Here is a 13,116-nt window from a genome sequence, read left to right on the forward strand (position 1 = left end):
GCACGATTGATTCCCTCTAGCAGTTCACCATCATCTCAATCTTTCAAATCAGTTGGAGCGTGTGTAGGATTGACTTCATCGATTCAAAGCTCAACATGCGAGGCCTTCTATGCACAAAGAGACCATTGGCAATACCAGATACTGCAAGAACCACCTCGCAAGCCCAAGCTGTTGACTTTGATTCCCAAACTTAGTCAGACATCATGGGAAAGAGATAGGTATCTTTTGGACTATCACAGACATTCGCTCTAAGACCCAAAAGCCAGAAAATCTCGAGGAACAAGTAGTGGAGCTAGACCTAAAGTGAGCCAAAAGAGTAAGTTAGTATGCCATTACTAAGTCATCTCTATTTGTAGATTTCAAGTTTTATTTGAATGATGACGTATCAAAGAACTTGATCTGGTTAAAGAAGATGGACCTAGAAGGCTACCACAACTGTCATTGGTGGAAGTGGTAGATTAATATGCAGGCTAATGAGTAGTTTTCTTATGTACAAGAGTCTAGGGGATATGTAGCACTAGGTGTCCAGGTGATGGAGTAGGTTGTTTCTCGCGTGTTTAATTTACCATGGTATCCAGATGCACCTACAAAGTCAAAAATGAAATGCACTTCACAATAGATTGTTGCAAAGTTCGGCATGCCTTAAACAACCGAATTTCATTACATGATTAAAAACTACAAAAGCACAGTAAGACAAAAATAGTTTTTATGGTTTCTAGAGTGCATAATTTTCTTACTAAGTATGACTACATGTCAGAGTCAAATTACTCACTTATTCTTTCAGTAGAGAGTGGATGCAAGTATACTTGGGCAGGAATTGTGCATGCAAGAATAATGGGGGAAGTACTTGGTGAGGAAAAGAGAAGAAGTGTCACATAATCAAATCTAAGACATATGCTGGCGGGAACTTTTGAATATGCAAATATAGTCACATAGCTGAAAAGACCTTTCCAAGGAAGGGATGGTATGGCTAACCCAAATAGAGTGCCACTAACAAGCGAAGAAAGGGCAGCTATTAAAGAAATCGAAAATACATATCAAGATATAAAGCAGTCATATAAGCAAATCAAAATTGTTGAAGATATTCTGCCATCTCCACCCCGAACTGCTAACCCCACTAGAAAGCTAATGAAGCTAAGGTTCAAGCAAGGAATGTCATGAATGTTTCCGATTTTTGGTGCTGATTTCACGTTCTCAGCATCTCTTTACGGCCGAACAACATGGTTAGATTCCCTAAAGTTTCTGGCCCTAGCTACCCTGAATGATCCGTTCAGCGTATTTTGTGAATGACACATTGATCGTTGATGCTTATGTTAAGGTTTTAGAAGCTTCTACTATGGCAGGTTGATCGTTTCCTGAGGCATGACTCTGTTCAAGCCTCATCAGTTTGTGAAAACAGATGTTTTAAAATGGCATTTTCAAACGTTTATTTTTATTATTTTTTTGGCCTAAAAGCATTTGAAAACTATTCAGGAGCCATTTTTTACGGGGACCAGCTGTGCTGGTGTTGGTGTAGGAGGTTAATGTGTGGTAAATTAGTATACCTCATGGTACCTTGCAATTACTTGCAATTACACTGTATGGTATTTTTAATATCGCATAGTATTAACACTGCATGGTATTTTTATCAGATGGTATTTATCATAATATCGCATAGTATTAACAGTTTACCATGCGATATAATTATCTATATAAATGCACTCATAGAGATCTCTATTTATTCACTTGAAGTTAGGCTTCCGATGTTTGTAGGTGGCGATGCTACCATAGGCACACTAGTGATACCCTTGGGGGCCGTTGTTTCTCATCTACAAGGATAAGATGCAAAGTCAATAGAAACGTTCAGCATAAACTTTGTATATAACATTTTTACAAAGTATAATATTGGAAGGCAATATCTATGTGGTTTCTTTGAATGCACCATCTCAAAAAGATAATGTGCATTCTCCTTCATAGCTCTTTTTTTGCCAAATTTGCTACGCCATCATTCGTTGGGGCTGACATCGCCCTTCTCCCAAACTTGTTCTATGTGTTTGTTGGCTACACATTTTTTATGATGTCCTACTTCCAACCTTGTGGATCATAGTAGGGACTAGAAATGGCAATTGCACATGCACCTTGTGGATCATGGTAGCATTAGCCATATCGTTGCTTTGTGGTTCCCTTGGCACGAGCTTGCTAACCTTTTTTCTCATATGTAGCTTGTGTTGATGGTTGTGAGAAAGGTGCCACGGTGACAAAGACTGTACTAAAATCTACTAACAATGCTGGCAATGAATGAGCCACGTGGTGTTAAAATATTGAACTTTAAGATACATCTTCAAATTGTACATGGGAGAAATAGTCTAACTATTACATAGATAAAGCAAAGCTTGAGTCTTCAATTATGGATACAGCATGTTGAAGAAAATCGAATAACAAAAGGTGCACGACTATAAAATTCTTTAAAGTACACAACCTAAATTCTTTATAATACACAACCTAAAATCAAATACAGCAACTTGCCTGACTTGGCACAACTTCAGACCACTTTCCTGTTGTGCTGGCTATCTCAGAGCCTCACTTGAGAGGCCAGTCTGCTAGCATCAGAATTCCAGATGCCTTTTACACAGAGGAGGACCTTACAGAGGCAGCCCTGCAGATATGGGTTTCTCATGTCCAGGGTGGGTAGCCATATCCATCACATGTAGTTGCTGCCCTTTCTGGTATTAACAACTTCTACCGCTCAGTTGCTTGTACCAGGAGACGAGATATTCTCAGACGTGAGATTGGTGTTCACCAGCAGTTGGCAACTTTGCAAAGGGAAGAGCAGAAACGGCCTTCAGATGCTTGGATTCAGGAGCGCCTTGCTGCAGCAAGGGCTCATCAGCAGATATTGCTTGATCAGAGAGCAGAGTATGCCTTTCATGCGCGGGAGTCCTTCTAGATTCAGATGGGTGGTAGAGTCAATAAACACTTTTTCTCTACTCTTGGCCCTAGACATAGTAGAGAGAGTGTATCCCTGCTTATTGACTCACATGGGGTTTTACAAACAGAGCCTGATGATGTCTCACGCATAGGCTATTTGGCAGAGCATCCCTGTGTTGGTGAATCCGAGTATGCATGTTTTGCTCGATGCACCTTTCACCAACACAGAGTTCAGGACTGCACTTTCAACCCTTCACAAGGGCAAGTGCCCAGGTTCGGATGGCCTCACCCCGTCTTTTTTCATTGCATTTTGGGATATGATTGGAGACTACATTACTTCAACCCTGCAGGCCATTTGGGACTTTGGCGAGATGCCTGGGTCGCTTACAGAGGGTCTCATCCACCTTATCCCGAAAGAAGGTTGCAGAAATTTAGTGTCCCAGTGGAGGCCTATCACACTTCTGGGGACTTGTTACAAGATTCTGGCTAAGGCAATCAGCCTCCGATTGGAGCCCCTTCTCCCTGATCTTATTCATGACACTCAGACGGGATTTGTGCATGGTAGAAGCATTTTTTATAACATTTTCTCTTTCTGGGAAGCTTCAAAGTGGGCCATGCAGAGTGGCCAGAATCTAGCCATTCTACTTTTGGATTTTGAGAAAGCTTATGACAGAGTAGATTGGGGTTTTTTGGAGGGCACCCTTCTACGCTTTGGCTTTACTGATGCTTGGATCATAGGTGTTTCCTCTTTGTACAGATCAGCCCACAACCAGGTACTTATTGGTGGGGTAAGGGGTGAGAGATTTCAGATTTCGAGATCAATCCACCGTCAGGGATGCCCCCTTGCTCCTTTCCTTTTTTTGTTCGTGGCCGAAGCTATGAGTATCTTTGTTAGATCTCAAGCTAACATCTTTGGGCTGAGACTTCCCATCAGAAGGGAAGAGGAGTTACTTGACAGTGAGTTGGCAGATGACACAACAATTTACTTGGATGCCACTCCACAGATGCTCACTGCTTTCAGGACAACATTGGATTTATTTTGCTTGGCGGCAGGGGCGCAGATAAATTGGCATAAATCCAATGGCTTTTGGATCAGTGATGAGGACACTCCAGTTTGGGGGCTTGACGTAGGATTCACTTGGGTTTAGAGGGGTGTGCCTATCAGGCATTTGGGCTGCCAGGTCGGCTTGGATATTTCTTCCACACAACAGTTTGCTCCCGTTTTGGAGAGCATCAGGAGGAAGCTTCTTTTTTGGAGCTCGGCCAAGTTGGATCTTGCCTCTAGAGTTGTGGTGGTCAACCAGGTCCTCTTGGCCACGGCCTGGTTTGTTTGTTCATGCTGGTGCCGTTCTAAGAACTGCATCATTCAGCTCAGAAGACCGATCAGAAATTTCCTTTGGAGTGGGCTTGATGGCACAACAGATGCCTTAGCCAGGGTGGCTTGGGAGACCCTCATCCTCCCTACACAGGAAGGGGGTCTCAATATTATTGATCCAGATTTACAGTGCAGAGCTTTACTTTGCAAGATGGTGGTGCAGGGACTTATGCCAGGGCAAGAACCGTGGAAGGACTTTCTTATTAGCAGCATACAGAGGTGCACACCTTCTTCAAGAGGAGACTGGATGAGCAATATGAGGTGGATCTTCACCACAGCACACCTCAGATCACCTTCGTCCCCTCTCATGGTTGCCATTCTGAAAGCTTGGGCCAGTTTCAGAAGCACTCTTCGGAGGATTCCTCCTTCCTCTCGTGAAGAGATTGATAGGCAACCCATCATGTGGAATAACAGTATTTTAGATGATCATGGCAGACCTCTGGGTGCCTCACTCTACATGCAGTGGTCCAGGTGGGAGAGGAGACCTGCATCATCTATGGGGTCTTGGAAAGCTTTCCGCAGGCTTCTAGAGGAGACCAAATCAAGGTTGACAGGACATCTCAGAGAGAGTGCAGGGGGGATCTTGCAGATTGAGGCAGCCCTTCCAAAGGTTTGGGTAGACACAGATGATATGCCACTCACTTCCTCCACTTGGGCAGGTACTTTTACGAGAGGCGGTGTTTCGCTTCAGGTTTTGGCCTTTCGAGATGCACAGGAGGATGCTTTAGTTTTTAGTGTCCAGGATGGTGGCAGATTGCTCAGGTCCACACAGGACATCTTGCTTGAGTCTGCTTTTCAGCCTATCAGGGTTGTAGGTCTTTTGGTGCAGGGATTAGATTCAGAGTGGTTCCTAGACCCAGACCCCCGGCTACTCTCCACCGGGTCTTGGAGGCTCTGGCTCTATGGGGGAGTTCCCATCAGGTATTTGCAGTGGGACCCCGGAGAGTGGGAGTGGATTGACGCAGGGCATCGAGAGAAGAGCATCCCCTTCTTTCGTTACACGGTCAATAATGCCAGGAGATTTCAGCTCAGTAGTAGAGGTTGGAGACCTTCCAGAGTTCCTCATTGGGAGACATTTGATATCACTGCGGATCTGCAGAGGTGCTTCTGGAGGAGACTCTGGAAATCCCACAGGAATAGAAAGATCACTATCTTCTTTTGGCTCTCTATCCATGGTGGGATTGCAGTGAACCTTTGGAGGTCCAGGTCTGGAGCCGACACTACTTGCCCTCGCTTCCTCTCTGCTTCGGAGACTATTCAGCATTGCTTATGGGATTGCAGACAAGCGAGGATGATTTGGATGGGGATAGCCGGGATTTTCAGTCACTTTGCCCACTCCCCATTCTTTATGACATGGGGCTTAGTGGCTTGGCTTTCTCTTACAGGGCCTCAGGTATTCTATGAGAGATTTGACTCCTCTCGGGCCATTTCAGTTCGACATCATCAGACTGAGTCCTGTTCGTTGGATGTGGTACCACACCTTCCTTTTACAGCTGTACTTGCCTTTGTGGATACTTCTTGGGAGATTCTAGCGAGCATAGCATCCTGGCATATCTGGAGAGCCAGATGCACAGAGGCTTTGGAGGGTACTCAGGTTCATCCCTCGCACACATTGGCTCAGACACCATACATACTTTGATGGCCGTATGGACGGGTATGCAGGGAGACTCCCGTGCAGCCTCAGCTAGGAGGGCTTCTTTCTTCAGGGAATGGAAGGATTCTCCTTTCTTCTCTGAGACTACTACAAGGTTGAGGTGGCACTTTCAGCCTCAGCCTTGGTTGTTTTCCACCTCACTCTGAGGGGGTTTTTCATTTATCCTCATGATTTCATGATGTATTCCGCTTTGAGCTTGCTCTCGCGGGTTTTTTCTCTTACTTAATAGAAGTCTCTTTCTTGAAAAAAAAATTCGACAACAGTACAAAGAATTGAAGATACATATCGTAGCAATTTTAGACATCTAAATATACAAGTCAAAGATATTACAAAGGTATCAAAATTGTGGTCAAATGGTATCAAGGCAAAATGTGTATAGTCCATCTTCATAGGCACACCTCTATCTACTTTATGGGTCACATTGCCACATCCTCATCTTATCTTGTCTTGTATTCCTTAAGGAAGAGATTGATGTGTAGCTCAAAGGTTGAGCCACATGGCATTCATAGGGTCCTTCTCCTCTATGTGCCACGTTGCAATGTTCTCAATTTTCTCCAACCGCCTTCTGACCCTGCCCCCCTTCGTCTCTGCTTCCTCCCCTTTAACCATTCCCCATTAGTTCCCATGTTTTCTACAGAGAAAAATTCCACGAAAGATCTCGGGCCTCAAGAAGACGAGGAGAACAACCAATTACCCCCGTGAGAGAGTATGAATTCGATAACAAAGCCAGAGTGGCGGCTGAATGGATAAATGCTTCAGATCAGGACAACTATACTCCTACTCCCGCAAAGAAAATTGTCTTGCATCGGCTTCGGCATCTCCAACGGATTGGGGAGCCTCCATTCAACAAGATGAATGCTCAAATTATCAAGTCTCTACAACCATGACTTCATTTTGGCGATCTCTTCGAATGCTAGGCGGGCTTGCCCTATCAAAATTCGTTCATTGAAGCAAGCTTAGGAGCCTTTGTAACATCTCTCAGGAGTGAGCGGGAGTCGGCTAGAGGCATTGCAAGGACTACTAGAGATACTCTTGATCTGCGTGTCGAAGAGAGCCAGGTTGATCAGGCATCCTGAGGGAGAGAGAACGTGACCAAGCCATGACAGGGTTGGGGACTGTTGCGAAAGAGGTAGCAGAGTCCAAGCCAACCCAAAACTCTCCGACGATCCTCCCGCACCGTTAAAGGAATTCAAGACCATTGATGAGTCGGCGACCATGAGGCAACCATAAACGACCAAGCAACACTACATGGATCCTTCTACGAAAACACCAGACATCGAGCTTGCATCAAGCGATAATGAGGATTCTTCTGCAAATACATTGGAAATCCCTATCCAAAGAGTCATCGAAAATACATTAGCACAACCCTCTGAAATAGCAGACAACCTCTTGATGCAAACAATGAAAACCATTGAAAAGGCATCGTTCATCATCGAGACTGAACAGGTTCCGGACGATGATAAACTGAACGGTCAAATTCGGATTCCGACAGACGATGAACATGAATCAAGGTGAACTCGGAAATTCTAGATTTAGTGCCAAGGACATCCATTCCATCTACCTCAGAGCTTCAAACTAAACCAGCAGCTGCTGCCAGGCCCGCAGAAGCAACATTAGTTGATATCCAAGAAGAATCTGAGCCTCCTCTACCAGTTTTGAATCTTGCTATAAAGGAGAATGGGGAAAGTTGAAGAAGGTGAGGGAGATAGTTAAGGGGTAGGAGACAATTCGGCTAAGCTTTTCATGTTTGGAGAATTCCACAAAAGTTGACTATTTCAATTGAAGCATCGCTCCTCCATCCACAACGCTCGCTCTTGTATTTCGAATAGTCAATCTTATCATTCTTAGGACTGATTTGTTCAAGTGGAAAGGAATGAAGTCCCTTACCTCATCACATTAATTTCCTTCCATTCATACAAATTAGAAGATTAATTCATTTAGATTGAACGATTCAATGTTGTCGTTAGATGGCTTTTTCTTTTCTTTGCATCTCAAAGTCTTTCAAAATCAGCTTTGAGTAGCTTTGTATCGGTTGCTAAAACCTTGATTCCTTTGACTGAAAACTATCAAACTCAACTTACACAGCTTTAGATTGAAAGTGTGAGATTGAACGAACTAGGATTGAGTGAACTCACCATTTTGAGTAAGGGGCACATATTGAGAATGTTAGAGTGGATGATTTAGCATGAGGCATGATAAATGGAGATAGAATGAATCAAGATTGAAAGTATAAGAAGTTGATGAGTGACAGATGTGAGGGTGAAACAAACGAAGTGGATGGAAATGAGTGAAACAAATGAGTTGTAAACTCTCACATGGGAAGAGAGAGAGGTGTATGCAATGCATAGTTACCAAAAACATTTTTTTGAAGTAAAAGTAATGCTAAAGATCCAAATTCAATTTTTCTTAAGAGGCATTAAGATATTGAGATTTGTAACTAAAATCTATAATTTTATTCCTTGGAATCAAAGGCACCCTAAAATGTCTTCAATAGTAGCTCTCTCTTTTTGGATTAGCCTTATGTAGCATATTTTAGCAATCGACAAAACTTTAGCCGCAATTTCTCCCATAAGTACATATTGTCACTGAAAGCTTATGCAGCATCTATGACAAAGTTGTCCATTTCTTAAACATCTAACCCACAATAACAGCAATATGACTCCAAATTCCATGCGCCCTTTGGCTTTGGACGTGCATGTGGACTTGTGTACAACTTTGATGCAAGCTAGGGAAATTTAGCTAGAGTAGGAAAGGCCGGCAGATCCTGCTCATACTTCTTTTGGTCCGCTATATAGACTTCTTCCCTAATCATGATTTCTCGTCGCACCAAATTATCATCGCTCATGAAATCCAACATGTACTTGGTTGCCTATAAATTTGTGTGTCTATATCTTGTTCATGAACTTCTCTCAAAGCACTTGCAACAGCAGCAACATAAGACAAATCATGCTCCTTGCTTAGCACTTGGTGAGTGGGAAATTCGAATCAAAGAAAGGTTCATCTTTTGGATGTATCATTTCAACCCATTTGACATATATTCCTTGAAGGTGTGTGAGACACATGAGCATGTCATGTATACTACCTCTATTGAAAAATTGAGTGACAACCCAAAGCTCTAGAGTGTATGAGTATCCTACTACTCGACAACCATCTCTAAGGATCACAATCATCATGGCTATCTTGTTCTTTAGCAATGCATGAGTGCTAGAATCATCTCTATTGATTCCATTATCAGCATATGACCATGTTGACCTAGACTAGGGACACCCACAACAAATAGGTTCGATAAACCTTTCCTTCCCCTCCCTTGCCCAATGTATCATGAATGGCTTCCAATTGAAAGTGCATTGTGTGAGAGCACATCTCAACAAATTGGGTGCAAAGATGTATTTGCACCCTCCCTTCAACTTGTGTAGGATCAATGTTTGCATTTGACCTACTAGCCATCTTGTTAAAATGGATGAGGGCACTAGTCGCCTTCCCCACATGCCCTTTCTCCCTTGCATTTTTTCTTTGATTAGAAACTCACAACTCCCTCCATTTAGTCGTCCAAAGTGCAATCCTTACCTCTCCATTGATAGGAAACGTTTTAATTATCACCTTTGAAAATACACTCCATTTACCTATCCAATCTCCCCATACTCGAGGGAAAAATTGTGCCACTATGATTTGCACATCAAATTACTTTCATGCATCCTTGCTAGTGAATGTTAAGATTTTCAAATACTTGGGATTGCATTGGGTCTTGCAAATATTTTGAAGGTGCAATGGCTTGAATATCCTCATCGCCTAACCCTACCAAATGTTGAATTGCTAGCTGATAGACAAGCATTTAGATTTTAATAATTAGCTCTTCTTTCTCTTTCTCCTTTGTTGCCATGACAAATAGATGCATAATTATCTAAAGCACATAACAATCATTGTGTAAGCACTAAAACTACTCTAAATTAATGAAACATAGCAATTATACATGCAATGCTAATGTCAATTAAGCCACTCACAAAAATATGCAACTATCAACACAATTTGCTATCATAATGTAAATTTTATTTCATAGAACTTCCATGCCATCGAATAAGAAACAACTAACTAAACTTTGGTTTCTAAAACAATAGACACATGAATATATATATATATATATATATTATGGTGGAGACTTAACATAATAAAAATCTTCATAAAGTTACTATTTAGTATCAAGGTGATAGAGGCTAGAACATTAAGCATGCAACATCATCACAAAACCAACATAATCTAGATTAGCTTTGCCAATCACAAATCTAGTTGGAAAGGTTATTATCTAGATGAATTGGCTTATTTGGAAATTTTTGTCATTAAAGTACACCTATCTCTAATGATAGGCACATTGTAACACAAATAGGAGATTTATTTCTTAGCCGGGTGTGAGTAGTACATCACATTTGAATTTTAGCCAATTGTGCAAGTAATTGTATAATTCTTTCCTACAACTAATTTTTGGTTTGGCATTTCCATATGTGGAAATTATTGTGATGAATGCTTGGAAATTCATGTTAAAAATGTCAAGTGCTTGTTGGTAATGCAATACATAAATGAGATGCACAAGCACATATAAATGTGAGATTTTTCCACTCATAGCTTTTCCTTAAATCCAAAAATTGGGCCCTCCAATCTAGTTTAGACACTTTATAACTTTGACCTAGTGCGATAAAAAGTTATGGCCATTTGAATATGATGCCAATTGTTACCTCTAGAAGGGCTTTGCATTTACAAATTCAATTAAATATAAATAAAAGTATCAAAAGTGGGCTACCTAAGCTAGGTCAATGTTTTATTCTTTATATATTAGTGGGCAATTTTGCAATCGTCTGATGTCACAAATGGTCTAGCCTTGCCACAAAATTAAGGATCTAGGTTTTGCTAAAATCTAGACCTTGAGCCCTTTGATTTGTTGTAAATTGATTCTAATATTTTGAAATAATAACAAAAAGATATGTCCAATATGATGCCAATTTTTGCCTCTAGAAAGGCTTTACATCTTGCAAATTCACTTTAACATTAATTAAAATTTTGTAGAAATGGGTTAACCTTTTTTAATAAAATTTAATTAAAGAGTAGGTTGTGAGTCTTTACTGCCACAAAGGATATAGTCTTGCCATAGAGCTAATTTTTTGAGAAAAAAATTGCCACTTCTTATAGATAAAGGAAGTTTTCTCCTCTTTAACCCATTTTGGATCATATGGATTGATGACTTTTCTATTTAAAGCCTAAATTCCTTACCACAAGGCCATCCATCGTCTCTTTGACCTCAAGTTGAAAGAAAAATATTAAAGTGAATAATATGTGCTTAACACATCTCAAAAGGAAAAATGTTTGTTGGCAAGTAGATTGCCTAAATGGTGAGTGGATTGCCTAAAAGGATAGCAGATTCCCCAAAATGGTGAGCAGTGTTTATTTTTGGGTCAATGCACTATCAGGTGTAGCCAATTGTGGAACTATTTTAGGGATAGTTTTGGGACCACAACGTAATGCTCGTGTGGGCAATATTCTCAATTTTAGTGGGAGTCATTCTCTCATCAGAATTTTTCCCGATGTAATGATTGCCTTACTAGCTTAATAATGAGATGTAATTCGTCAAAACTTTTTTTTTTTAACACGCAAAGCTCAACATGTGTCACAACATGAGCAGTCCCTCCCTCCTTCATGCAGTCTCTGTGCTACATCTTTTTACACTAGACTATCCATAGTGTGTGTCATCTACCTATAGCTCTCCATCGGTCATCTACCCGCAGCTCACCACCTATCATCTATGCACAACTCTCCCGCACTGATCTCAATTTGTGACCACCATGCTAATGTTGGCTTGGTGCAATCACCGCGCTAGTTCTTGGAAGTTTCCTAATTAAAGCAATGTATCAACATTAATTGGCTGGGTTGCATGAGACCTGCTTTGGGGTCCCACAATTGTATTTGAGACCATGCTGGTTCTATTTGCACTGAATCCTAAACCAAGGAAAATGTATTTCCTTGCAACATCCATGCTGGCTATATTTTAGTGTGATGGCTGCATAGAGTTAAACTTTTTTTTTGTTTAAAAGTTAATCCTAAACGAAGGAAATACATTAAGACAAATAAATGACCAAGTGTTGAAGACAACCAAGGGCTCCTTTTAATTTGGAGGGGTTCCTGATAGAGCTTAGTTATGGGGACTCAGTTTAGCAAGGAGGGAGTATGTGTGGAATTTTATGTAAAACTAAGTAAGAGCAGTCTTCCCTGGTCGACCTAATTGGCCTATTAAAATAGGCTTACCTAATTTAGAGGAGCTCGCCAGATCTATCAACCCTACCCCCCTCCATATTTAGACTTATGAAAGGTCTTGTTATTCAGTTATTACCCTCATGTTGTAGCTAGCCATCCCTCACTCACAAGAAGCTTCTAGGTGGGTAGCCTTCTTTAAAAATGGAAGGCAACCAAGGGTGATGCATCCCTCTCTGCACTATGTCCACAGCAACCAGCTTCTTCTCTGGGCCTCCTGTATGTTGATCCAAGGTATGTTGTTTTGTTGCTCCAAACTACTCCTCAAGGGTTACTCCACTGGATGAGATACGAGCCAAAAGGGCTCCCTTTTATAGGCTAGAACCCAAGTTGTCACATGCACCAGGGTCAAAGCGTAGGTGGTAGTGACAACTAACTTCTTGTTCAAAAAGTCACATCAGATTTGGCATGATTTGGCCATAAAAATGCATAGAAAGTAGGCTAGGCTAGGGGAGGTGCCTTTTATAATCCTTTTATAGGCAGCTCAACCCCCTCCTAGTTGGCCCCTAAGGCTAGGCAAACAGCTTGACCAGCCTAGCCAACTAACCCACTAGTTGGTCGGCTAGTTCGGTTGAGTTGGCCAAAATGGGCCTTTCTAGCCCCTATATAAAGGGGGTCTTTCCCCTCAATTCAATATGCAGCTCCTAGCCTCCAATAGCACTTTTAGCAAGCATATCAGCAAGGTTCGTGTGTCTTAGCTCTGCAGCATAACTCCATCTCCTGCATGTCATAGTTAGGGACATGGTCTCACCACAATTTTGTATGCCAATTCAGAAACCATGTATAAATAAGGCAGTGTACTATAGTTAGGTAGATCTCTTGTATCTCTCATGCTTGAGTTATGTCTGGTATGTTCATCTACATTTCCACTCAGCTAGTCCCCGCA

Source organism: Dipteris shenzhenensis, chromosome 24 (genome assembly GCF_047967505.1).
Source record: "Dipteris shenzhenensis isolate YYH24624 ecotype China chromosome 24, Dip_SZ_1.0, whole genome shotgun sequence".
Taxonomy (NCBI): Eukaryota; Viridiplantae; Streptophyta; class Polypodiopsida; order Gleicheniales; family Dipteridaceae; genus Dipteris; species Dipteris shenzhenensis.